This window comes from Centruroides sculpturatus, unplaced genomic scaffold (genome assembly GCF_000671375.1).
Source record: "Centruroides sculpturatus isolate CEXI.00-Female unplaced genomic scaffold, Cexi_2.0 scaffold1418, whole genome shotgun sequence".
NCBI classification, from domain to species: domain Eukaryota; kingdom Metazoa; phylum Arthropoda; class Arachnida; order Scorpiones; family Buthidae; genus Centruroides; species Centruroides sculpturatus.
Genome location: NW_019385712.1, coordinates 98,558 through 111,398, shown reverse-complemented (window position 1 = coordinate 111,398; position 12,841 = coordinate 98,558). Strand labels below are relative to the sequence as shown.

General features: G+C 31.6%; 1 long non-coding RNA gene across 1 annotated transcript; it reads right to left on the bottom strand.

Moving 5' to 3' along the window:
* Nucleotides 1-7,609: 7,609 nt before the first annotated feature.
* LOC111641439 lies at nucleotides 7,610-10,939 on the bottom strand. Its single transcript, XR_002759407.1, has 3 exons — nucleotides 10,794-10,939; nucleotides 9,925-9,993; nucleotides 7,610-7,651 (listed from the first exon to the last, which is right to left on the bottom strand). It is a non-coding gene; the product is annotated as an uncharacterized LOC111641439 (long non-coding RNA).
* Nucleotides 10,940-12,841: the final 1,902 nt, after the last annotated feature.

Below are 12,841 nucleotides of genomic sequence, written 5' to 3'. Positions count from 1 at the left end.
AAGCTCTTCTTAGTGAACTGAAAAGCTGGACCACTTTCAAAATGTCAATTATTTAAATGTATATTGAATTTATAAAATGACAAAAAGCTTTTAAATCTGTCCACAATAGAGATGTGACACACGATCTCGGTATTTTCTTTTCTTACCCTTCTACTATTAAACACCAAAACTTAATAGCATCGAGCTTCCTAATGCACAAATCTCTCTGCGAAATTTCAAAAATTTCCAACGTGACATATTAAGCTTCAAACAGGATAAACAAAGCCAGACACATACTAACATCTATACAGAAAAATAATGTCAAATTTTTCTTTTGTTCGTTTCTGGACGTTTCAATGTCCACCGAGTCTAAAAATGTAAAAATCTGAGGAATTCTTTTTTGACCGATACCCATACTTCTGTCTTTTGTTTATAAGCGTCGAGAAAGTAATAAATAAATGTAAATTTTATTTTAATACAACGTTATAACATTTGTGAATATTTTAAAATTAATGGTTTACATCATAAATATTTTTCTATTTTCTTATATTTTCAGATTTGTCAATAACAGATTATTAGTAATGACGAAGAACATTTAGGAATTCATTTACTATTCAATGTAAAATTCGATCGCCGGAAAAATTTATTACTCACTGCTTTAGTAAAAATGTCAGAAACTTTGTAAACTTTCCACATGAAAAGAACGAAAGCTGAAGAAGTAAATTGAGTATTTTAGAAAATGAACTTATAAATGAAGAAATAAGAAAAATTCGGTATAATATTAATTATTTTTTATATTCAATCAGTATCTAAAAATAACATTTCGGCACCAAAAGTTTACTTTTCCATTTAAGACGAAAATAAAAAAATAAAAAATTGCTGTAGAAGTACTTTGAAAACAATGGGACAGGAAAATAGGAACAATAGGAAGCAGTAATTTAATACGCACAACTAACTATAATACAATGAAGAATTAGATAATGTTTCATTATCCACTTATTATGATACTAATATAAGAAATATGATGCTTGATTTTATTTATGTTTCCGAAATAAAAAATTGCATGCATAAAATAAAGAGAAGTAGAATTTTCAAGATTTTTCAATGTTGAATCTATGCTAACTTAATACTAATTTAATAATTTCATAAAATAAATAGCTGAAAAAATAATGCATTTAAGATACAATTAGCATTGTCAAATTAATCTGTTCATCAAACTAATTTGAGTATTTCACTAGATATTTTAAATTATCGTGTTATTGTGTTTGATTCGTATGTATATGATACATTATACAGTAGTAACAACTTATATAACGTTTTCATATTCAAAAAATAAAACACTTAAATATGCAAAAGTTAGCAGCTTATAGAACTTTTTTCTATGGATCTAAAATAAAAAAAATACGAATTATGGTTTAATTGTTCATTCAACCATATTGTCAACAGAGAGTGGACTAATTCAAACATAACTATATTTTATTATTAGTCTTAAATACTGTCTACATGAGTTGAAACTGTATTTTTGTTGTGAAATTTACTCATTTAGAGCTTATAAAGGAAACAATGCAAAAATTAATTTCAAAGGATAGAAAATTGTTCACCAAAAGTAAAGAAGTAGATTACAATTCGACACAATCGAATCGTTGTCCCGTATACAACTTTCATGCAATGTTTTCTGTTACCAAAGTGTTTGGTATCGATCCGATAGAAGAATGCAGTTGTGTGAGAAATATAGAAAACATAAATCATCATAAAATTTACAGTAAGTTCTATAAATTTTATGTAAATTCTTCCGAATTTACTTATTGGCTCTCTGCATTAACCATTTTCTTGTTTATATTTAACAAAAATATTATTTGCTCTCGAGGATTTCGTGGATTTGGCAAATATGAATCAGAACTCATTGTCATCCTCGTAATTCTGTTGTTATACATCTCGCTGCAGTTTTCAATTTTGAAAAGAGCAAAGATTTCGTTGCACTTCATGAAAAGCACATACGAGGGCGAAGCAAAGTTAGCAGAACAAGCAGAATTACTTCTCTTGAAATGTTTGGTCTTTGTATTTGTCATCGTTCTGATTGTTTCTAATGGAATAACCGTGTTGATTTATCAATCAATCAACGATGATAGCGCAAGTAAAATCGAAGCAGTTGTTTGTTCTGTGGGATTTTCATTTGGATCACTACATATGATAGGACAAATATTCTCTATTCTTTATATATCTGCTCTTACTCTTACGATCATTGCGAAAAGACTTATAAAGTTAAGTGAAGACTTAGAAGAATTAAACGGAAAATCTCACTGTTTGAAGATGAAACTACAAGAAGTCTGTGAAAAGCATACAGAATTATGGGAGATTATTCAAATGATCAACGACAAGTCAAATGTTCTATTTCCATTGATATATATTCATTTCGTTTACGAAACTTGTTTCCTCTGTTTCTTTGCAATATTTTACGACATAAACCATTACATTCGTCTTATAGTTAGTTGCATAGCAATATTATTTTTTGTGGGATATTTGCTGGTTTCCTGGTCTTTGTCCCGTTTCACATCAATGGTAAGCAAAAATTATTAATACTTTATCGATAGTTTAGGTAAAAAACTATTTTTCAATGAAATAGATGAAACAGAATTTGACTATTTATCGAGTTTTGTGTATAACTGTAATCAAAAACTCTACAAAAATTGACATTTTCATTAGCAATCGTTATTAGAAATCGCTGCGTAACAAAGGAAAGTATACAATATTTGCATTTAATAACTAACTGCATGTACTGATGTTAAATAACATTGTACGTTCTACACATACATAAACATTCAGTAATACTATTAACTATCACACAATAAACTATTATTGTGTTATATGAAACCTAAAAGTCATTTTGGCTTCGATTTTAAATGGGTCTCATCAGTTAACTGATCACACGTTATATATAAGAAAAAGAACATACAATAGAAACGTTAAAAGACTCATACAGTAAACCATAATTCTTTTAATGTGATTATAATAATATTAAACCCAATAAAGTGTAAATTAAATGTTTTATTGGGCGTTGAGTTTTAGCATTTTATAAACTTTTTAAAGATTATTTAAATTAATTTAAAATGCATTTATAATTTAAACGTATAATAATCCGAAAAGGATGCTAATTATAACTATACGTGATTATTTTTACAGTTTAATTACATTGTACCGTTAATTCCTGAGATTTTCTTAGTTGTAAAACGTTAGATTCGAGGAATATTACAGAACTTTCGGTAGTGTTTTTTCATAAATGCTGTAATTACCTATTCGGGTCTAAAAAAATAAGGTGTTGTAGTGAAATTCTTATATTTTATAAAACTTTTTTCCGAAGTTTTATATGATCAACAGCATTTAAAATAATATTATACGCTTTATACTGATGTAACATATGTTGTAAAAGCCGATTTGATTTCATAAATTATAATTATTTGTTAAAAAGAAAAAAGATTAATTTGTGTAACAGCAGTTTATTTTTTTGTTATTATAAGCTCTGACATTTCATTATCACAGTATAATTCACCGTATCAAGAAATAATGCTCAAAAAATTACGAATTATAAAAAATAACAAAAGAACCATTTGTCTTCGGCATTCAATCTGAATTCTTCTATTTATACCTATGTATCTGCTGTAAGTTTTACTTAATGTTTTATGTTTCAGATCTATGACAACTTCATTTCGATTGAAAAATTTTCTTCTGAATATTTGCCAGTTGAATATAAATATAAGGTATGATAATGTTAAAACAATATAACACAATACGAGTTAATTATTAACAACGAACTTTGTATACGCTTTCAGATGATTTGCTTCATGAAGAGATTTAAAGGATATTCAATGGGAATATCTGTGGCTGGCTTTTTCTATGTTAGAAAAGATTTCCTAAATAGAGTAAGTTATTGATATTTTGTTACAAAAGCACTTCGATAGAAATAATTAAAAATGTAATATTTTTGTCTCTTCATAGATGGTGAGTGCATTATATTCCAGTTTCTCTTCAGCTATACAAGTTACCGGTGTGATGCATAAACAAAAATACTGTATTGCTTTGTTAGGTGGTAATAATGTTACAACTAACAACGTGAGTTCTATATTCTTCAATGATACAACTTATTTATGACATTATTGCCATTCAGTAATTACAGGCATTTGTTGCAAAATATGAATTACTGCAAAATGTCTGTAGTGTGTTTGATGTAACGCCTCTAGTTATTGACAATAAGTTTTTCGACCAATGAATTCCAATCTGTTGGAAAAGAGTTTTCTCTAACAGAAATTGTAAATAAATAGATTGAAAGCAATTTAACCGCATTCAACACACAATTTAACATCGAGTTGCGTAACTTTCTCGGCTGTTATAAGATTTTATAAAAAAAAATATCTTGCATATTATTAATTAATTATCATCAACAAATTGCGTGTCGCATCATCTGTTACGAGAGTTTCTTACAGAAACTGTTTAAGTTTAATTTATTATAAAATGGCAATAGGTTAATTTTGGAGATGAGGATGTGTGTTATAAAAGTGGTAAATGCTAATAACCACTAAAAGTCTCATTCCGTATTCAGATATGGCACTTGACTTTTCTAAATTTCTTCACACTTTTGACCTGCAAAGACCAAAATTTAATAGTTTTATGTTCCTTATGCACAAATTACAATGCCGAATTTGGCATCGTTAAGTCATTTTGAGATATTAAAAGAAATAGATGCCAATGCTTACACAAACATATACATATCCACGAAAATTTTTCTTGTTTTGTTGACTTACATTACAAAGGTTTCAAACAAGGGAATTTGCCAAGCACTCGCAGGTGCAAATGTGACACAATTGCAATGTATAATATTCAACCTGATCTTGTTTTCTACAATCTTTACTCTTTTCAAGATCAATTAATTTGTATGCAACGAGGTAGGATGCTTTACTGAAAGACCTTTTATGGGAAAGTAGTCCCCATTTCGATTACTCATTCGTGAAAAAATACGGAAATCTCAACGTTGCCGTGTTGTTCTGAGGCACAAACCTACGATCAGTGTTCAATGGTTTTATTTACTCGGCTAATAGGGGATGAAAAATTCGGAATTTCAGATAACGGTTCCTCTGTGATCGCGACAGGTAGATTTTTATGATGTCTCGATAAGATGAAAGTTTTTTTTTCACTCTTCACAAAATGTATAACCACTGATATCAGCTGAAAAGATTTGCAGTAGAAAATTTTTATTTAATAAAATACAACTGCTGTTCAAAATTTTCAAGAGAAATGAAAAATACCATTTGAAATACATTATCTTCAAGTTATAAAAACAACCGATAAACATTTCTTTGTGCATAAACATTTAAGGATCATTCAGCAGAATGAGATATTACACATGGTCAATAAAATGACATATGATAGTGTGGTATGACAGTATGGAATAGTACTTTTCATGTAAAAACCTTCACAATCATCACCCAGGCTACATTAATTCAATTCGTACTCGACGGCCAGTTACTTTAGGCATAAGGTGCCTGCCTACAGCTCTGGGTTTCCAGGATCACATCCAGTTTGTAAAACACAAGGAAGTTTACTTTTCCAAGATTCACGTAACATACAAAATTGTAAAATTTTGACTGAAATCTACTTGCGGTTCAGTAATATACATTTGTCGGATTACCGCAGTTTAAGTTGCACTCTATTGGAGCATACAAACGCGAAGTTTAATCAGACACTACCGAAGAGTGCCACCATCAAGTGAACTCCAAACATCGTGTTTTCATTTGTTATTATTGTCGCCGTAATTTTCGATTCTTGCACAATAGAGAAAATAAATGTTGTATGGGAAAATGCAACACGTTTCTGACTATATGCAATGCGATGGCATACGCGTATACATTGCTGAAATCTGCACCAGTATCTGTACCACTTCTGAAATACGGTAGAAACAATTTTTAATATTTTCGTAAACTGCTTTGTAGTAGAAAGCAGTTTACGAAAATATTAAAAATTGTTTCTAACCATTTCTGTAAGGTCAAAACCAAAGTGGCTTATTTGCCGTGATATCGACGGCATTCTAATCTGAAAAACATTTTAGTACCATGAAATTGTTCATAGCTCACGCTTATGATATGTTTATTTTTGTTGCTTGCAGTGTCACAATTTTTATAGTTGCGAGTGTTGGACTAATATTCTAGCGCGGAAATTACTTTATGCACAAATTTGTTTTTAAATTGCTACAGATTTCTCTATACAGTGTTATGTAAGGATACTTTAAGTATGATCATTGTGCAGTCATCTAAATGTTTAATTTGAATGTATCTGAAAATATATAGAAAGAAAATTTATCTGAAGTATAGACAGAAAATTCAAAATATATTTTAGAAGAAATGAAAAGAAATTATTCACGTAAACTGTAATTCATAAGCAGAAAAATAAAATAAACTCTAATGAAATTCTTGAAACATTGAAAAAATATGTGAGTTTTACACAAGAAAAAACAGTTAGTCATTTGATTTGCACATTTTACTTTAATTCTATAAACGAAAAAGTAAATTACACGACAATTAATCTTTAAGAGATTTTACCTATTATACAGATACCATTTTTGAATTTACTGAATTTACTGAATTTACATTTTTGAATTTATTATACCATTTTTGAATTTACTGGTTCAAAAATATATATATACTTAAAAATTTTTACAGAAAAGCTCAAAAATGAAAGAGACTGTGGATAATATATAGCCACATAAAATAAGAAATTTTGGACCATAAATATTTCCGTAGGTTAAAGGAGGATTTTGTAATTTCATTCGATTCTTTTCTATGAAAATCGATGATGCCAGCTTCAAACAGTCTCGATACACTGAAAATATTTTTTATATCATATCACACACAATATGTAATATTGTAAATTTTTACATTTATATAAACTAGTTTACATTTTTGACACCACGTCATTATATGGAAATTCTTTAGATCAGCGGTCTGAGATCTTTGTGACCTCACGGATTACTGAACTCACAATTTTGAATTCTGCAGACCACTATTATGAATTTCTTTAACTTATACGATATAAAATTTGTAGAATAATGATAATAAAAGTTTAATTTTACTATATTAATATGAACCTCTCGTGTATAATTATAACAATTTAATGCGAGCCTAAAGTTTATTGCTGCTTGTTTGAAATAAGTTTATGGATTCTTAGCTTTTTCCACGAAGGACGACAATCGCACGCACAATATCGTGTATTGTTCATTATTTATTGATAACAGTCACTTCGTATTTGGTTTCAGATACGAAAAAAACTTCAATGAGTAAAAAAAACCAACTAAGAATTTTGTATTTAAATCGTAATACCTAGCGTAACCTTTAGTTGATTAATAAATGTCCATATTTCACCACGGATCATCAATGATCCACGGATCACCGGTTGCCGACCGCTGCTTTACATGATACATATGCTGTTTTAAATGTTGCAAAAGCATCTTTTGATGGTAGAAAATTTTCAGGTCCATGCTTTTTCATTAATATTTTAAAATGTCATCGTAACCAATCAATGCAAAATGACCTTCTAAAACACACAGTAATCCTTCTTCGTCATTGAAATAGTTACTTCGTTGTTTAATGTGATTAGCCAGAACATTCACATTATCTAATTGTAAGCTCTGAAAATTATAAATCAAAATAATTTCATTTCAATTTATTGCATATGAAATTATATGTTGTAAATTAAAGAAAAATTAAAATGATAGAGTGTAAAATTTTGTTTTCAATAAAGAAGTGTTCGTTTTCCTCCGAAGATCTGGCCGAAGCATTTTTGCTGAACAACACGAAATCAATTTCAAAAAGCAGGGGAAAATGGCTTCTGGGTGGTCATTAATTAAAGAAAAGCGGCCCCTATTTAGGAGTTAGAGACTTCAGAAAACATGGAAAACTTTACATAGTTATTCTGGCTAGGCGCGAACACACGACCAAACTAGTAGTGGTCAAGAAATGAAATCGCATGGCCACGAAAAGTATTTGTAACAAAAGAAAATTTAAAGGTGTTACATTAATTATAAGCTTATCTTTCATCGCTTTGAATAAAGAAATATTAAAAAGTTTTCCCTATTCAGGTGTTAGATATATGAACCAATTCGATCGACAACAATAAAATTTAAAATGATGCCATGAAAAACAACAGGAGTCTGAAGTTGAAGTGAAATCTGTCATAGAAAGAATACACTAATGAAAATTTTCAACTGTCCTCCGTCTGTCCAAGATTAACAAAATACCTCCTTAATCTCGAGAATGGGGTTAGGTAGATGAAAGCGAGACAAGATATGATATAACAAGAGTAGAAGGCCCCGATTAACTATATACAAATACTAGCTTTTGCCCGCGGCTTCGCTCGCGTTAAGAAGTATTATTATTAATTTCTGAACGCACCTCCATCGTTCTACCTTGTGTTCCGTACATAAGAGAGAGCACGAAAGAAACATGCACCGTCACCAACAATAGGGACGACAGTACATTCTTCATCTTCTCCATTAACGTTCAGATTTTCTTTAGCCATTTTAAAAAAGTCTAACCGACAAAACCTATACTTAAACCAAACGAAAACAAAACAAATGGCAAATACAAAGCAGAGTCTATAACCAAAACTACTAAACCGAAACAAAGCAAATGCAACCCAAAATATGCCAAGAAAAGAACAGCCAAAATCGGCAAATATAATCCGATGATGAATATAATCCGTTGAGTGAAAACATAACGATAGCGCGTTTTAAAATACTACTATCGCCATCTATTGTCAACATTTAGAACTAAAAATTATTTTATTCGTTTTAATTTATTCGTTCCATTATTCGTTCCAAACTAATACATTTACAGCCTCCATCATCCCTTATTTTATCCCGATGGGAATTGAAAATTGGGTGAACTTACTCGTGAGCAAGCAACATAAAACTGTCCATGAGAGAACATTCTTCAACTTCTCCATTAACGTTCAGATTTTCTTTAGCCATTTTAAAAAAGTCTAACCGACAAAACCTATACTTAAACCAAACGAAAACAAAACAAATGCCAAATACAAAGCAGAGTCTATAACCAAAACTACTAAACCGAAACAAAGCAAATGCAATCCAAAATATGCCAAGAAAAGAACAGCCAAAATCGTCAAATATAATCCGCTAGAAATATTTAGGTATAGTATGTACTATTAGATACGGCGGCCACTCATCATCGGGTATATGTAACTCAGTGAAAACACAACGATAGCGCGTTTTAAAATACTACTAACGCCATCTATTGTCAACATTTAGAACTAAAAATTATTTTGTTCGTCTTAATTTATTCGTTCCATTAGGTACTGATAGGTTCAAACTAATACATTTACATCCTCCATCATCCCTTATTTTATCCCCATGGGGGTTGAATTTATCAAAATCCTATTTAAGCGGACGTCTTCATCATAGTAGCTCCAATCTTTAATTTCAGTTCAATCAGTCGAAAATCTAAGAAGATTTATACAAACTTTCATCCCCTATTTATCCCCTTGGGGTAGAATTGATCAAAATCCTTTCTTAGCGGATGCCTACGTCATAACATCTACCTGCATGCCAAATTTCAGCCCGATCCGTCCAGTGGTTTGGGCTGTGCGTTGATAGATCACTATGTCAGTCAGTCAGTCACCTTTGAGTTATATATATTTAGATACGTTATATAAATTCAAAAATTCCCCTTAAAAAGTTATATAGATGACAGCATGCCTCTGGCTAATACGAAACGTATGATGTACAGGGGCCAGACACTACTACTTTGAAGTGGCGAGTATATATTTAAAATCAAAGAATTATTTAAAATATGAAATATCATTAAAAATTGCAACCCGGAATTGCGACGATATAACAATATAATAATTGTTCGTTTATGAATTGAATTTAAAATATGAACTTACGTAAATTTTAATCTTTCTTGCAAAATTTTCAACAGTTCAAAATGCAGGCCAGAAATAATATGTTTTTGACTATAATAAAATTTTATAAATTATTCAATCTAAAATATTTAAACTTTTCTATTCATTTTATTTAAAAAATTTTACTTCATAAATTAGATATTATCGGAATTCCTGCAATTTTCCAGTGTAATTTGTTTGTTTTATTTACCGCTAAATAAAAGAATGATAATAAAATACACAGAGGAGCGTATTAAAATAAAATTATTTAAATTTATAATTTGCAAATAAGTTTTAGTTTCTGATATTTTTTAAAAGTAAACTTGGATTGGATTGCATTAAATCAATTAAACAAGGCAATATAACTTATTGGCAATCTTCCATGGGGGAGATACCTACTGAAAGGGAGGCATCTCCACATTGATAAAACACTATGGGAAACTAAGAGCTAGACATATGACATAACCCGTAATAAATCTACAAAAATAACCCGTTGATCACGCGAATTATTGAAACTAACTCAATAACATAAACCCACATCCGACAGTCCATATGGAGTTTTCCAGGTACTTTCACGTATCCTACACCTATATATATGGCCAGTTTCTGATACGAAATCTTATTAGGAGACAGTTCGCTTATGTGTTGCATTGCTTTATAACCTTTTCGTTTAATTACGCAGAAAATGTTTTAAGATATATAAAAATGCAACAATTTATTTTAAATCATCAAGTCAAAAGTATCCGTGATCCTGATTTTTGCACTAATTGAATTATTTATGTAATTAATTCATACGCTGTTTAAAAGTTCTTTATACCATGTTTATCCAATTTCTCCTATTTTACTCGTTAAATTAAAATAAAAATACTTACTCTGATGTGCAAGCGAGTTCCTAAGCATTTTCATTAAGCGAATTCATTTTTAAGAACTTTATTCATATGGGCATTAAGTGCATATATAAATTTGCTAATTATCATTTGCTGCATGGAATGTAATAAAACCTGAATATATTAGAAACAATTCAAATATATGCATTGTAGTATAGAAGCTTTATTTACAAACATTTGGCAACAAATAAACTGCGCAATTTTTATAAAGGTATATCGAAAAGTTAAGCGGAACCAACATGTGTTCGCGACGACTGTCAATTATATTCATTACTAATAATCAATCTAATTGATTTTATAATTTTAATTTTGTTGCGTGAACTGATTTTCTAATCAGATTCCGCAGACAAAATTAAATTTTTATAAAACTTAATTAGAAAGTTAATTAAGTTAAGGTAAATTTAAAAAAAATTAAATTGGTTTATAGGATAAGATAACGCAACATTTCGGCAATCTGCCAATACAGGATGCCTCCAGGAGAACTGTCAACGGGAAATTTGCTCTTTTGTTTTTTACACTGTAACACCTATTCACTTGTTGGAGCAAAACTCCATCTGGTCAATTCCTTGTTGAAGTGCGATCCCTCGACTAACCATCAGTGTTCACTAGATTTACCCAGTCTACTACTGGTGAGCTTCACAAGTGGAACATATCTAACACATACTGAGGCAACCATACATGTTTGGAAATTCTAAACTTTTTAAAACTGTAGTTAGTCGACTCGGGATCAGAGGTTTATAGATAGCAAAGATGAGATTGACAGCATTTCTCCCTTTAATGAGAAATATGCAAATAATATTTCAATAGAACACTTCTGTAGGGCAGAGGGCGCCACCGCTTGACCTTTCCCCTCTGACCTCACGTCGTCCTCGGACGCCGACTAGAAAAAACGCTTTCGATACGTCGACTTTTCGCTTTTGTTACGCCAATCTTCCGGAATCAACTCACCAACGAACGCACATTTGTATAGTGATTGCACTTAGGGACCTCTGTAAATATTCATAGTCGCGGGAATAAAATAAGGTATTTCGTCGGAATCAGTGTCCTCCTTGATCGCGACCGACGAACAAAGGACGTAGGACACGTGGTCGAGACCGAAGCTATTGTCATACGAGGTAGGACCGACTCCGGACCAATTCTATCGAAACGCTTCAACGGGTTTTAGCACCATCGCTAAACTGGTGAGCCGGACGTGAGTAAAATAAAGGGTACTCAAAGACAAAAATAGGCGAGAGAACCACTAAGCGTAACCCCGAACAAAGGACTGATATGTGCCTAGCACGTGTCACCGTCAAGGTGCCGCCATTTTGGAAGCCAGACCCTCGCATTTGGTTCCTTCAGATCGAGGCCCAATTTTGAAACGCCGGAATATCGTCGGATCAAACAAAATTCGATACTGTCATCAGTTACATCGACGCGGAAATCCTCACGCAAGTTTCGGACATTTTACTCAGTCGCCTGCGTTGGGGAAATATGAACTTATCAAAGAACGGTTGATCTCTGCCTTCGCAGACAGCGAGACCCAGCGCACCAAAAAATTACTGACGGAAATGGAACTCGGCGACCGCAAACCCTCCCAACTACTCTGCGAAATGCGTAATCTGGCTGACGAAAAAATCGACACCATAACAAAAAAGAAAAAAACACCTAGAAACACTGAGGAAATGTAACTGTCTCACAGTACTCAGTCAATAAAAGAATAAAAACACTATTGTAACAATGCCGAAGGGTTCCATCTATGCTTCGGGACCACAGGACCGAAGGGTCGACATTGCATCAGCGAAGACTGCAATGACAAATTTATCAGGACTGACACCACTGTGTCTTCTGGATAGACACAGAGACCGTTACGTTCGAATTTACGCGCAAGCAGTCACGTCTGTGGACTTTTAGTTCCGGGATGGAGGCGTAAAGAGAGAATCAGAGGAATTACTCTCTACATAATGCCCGTTTATGGTTCTCTTTAAGCTATATACAGTAGACCCCCTTATAACGCTTAGATACGTTCCACGCTAATCGAATTTTACGTTGTA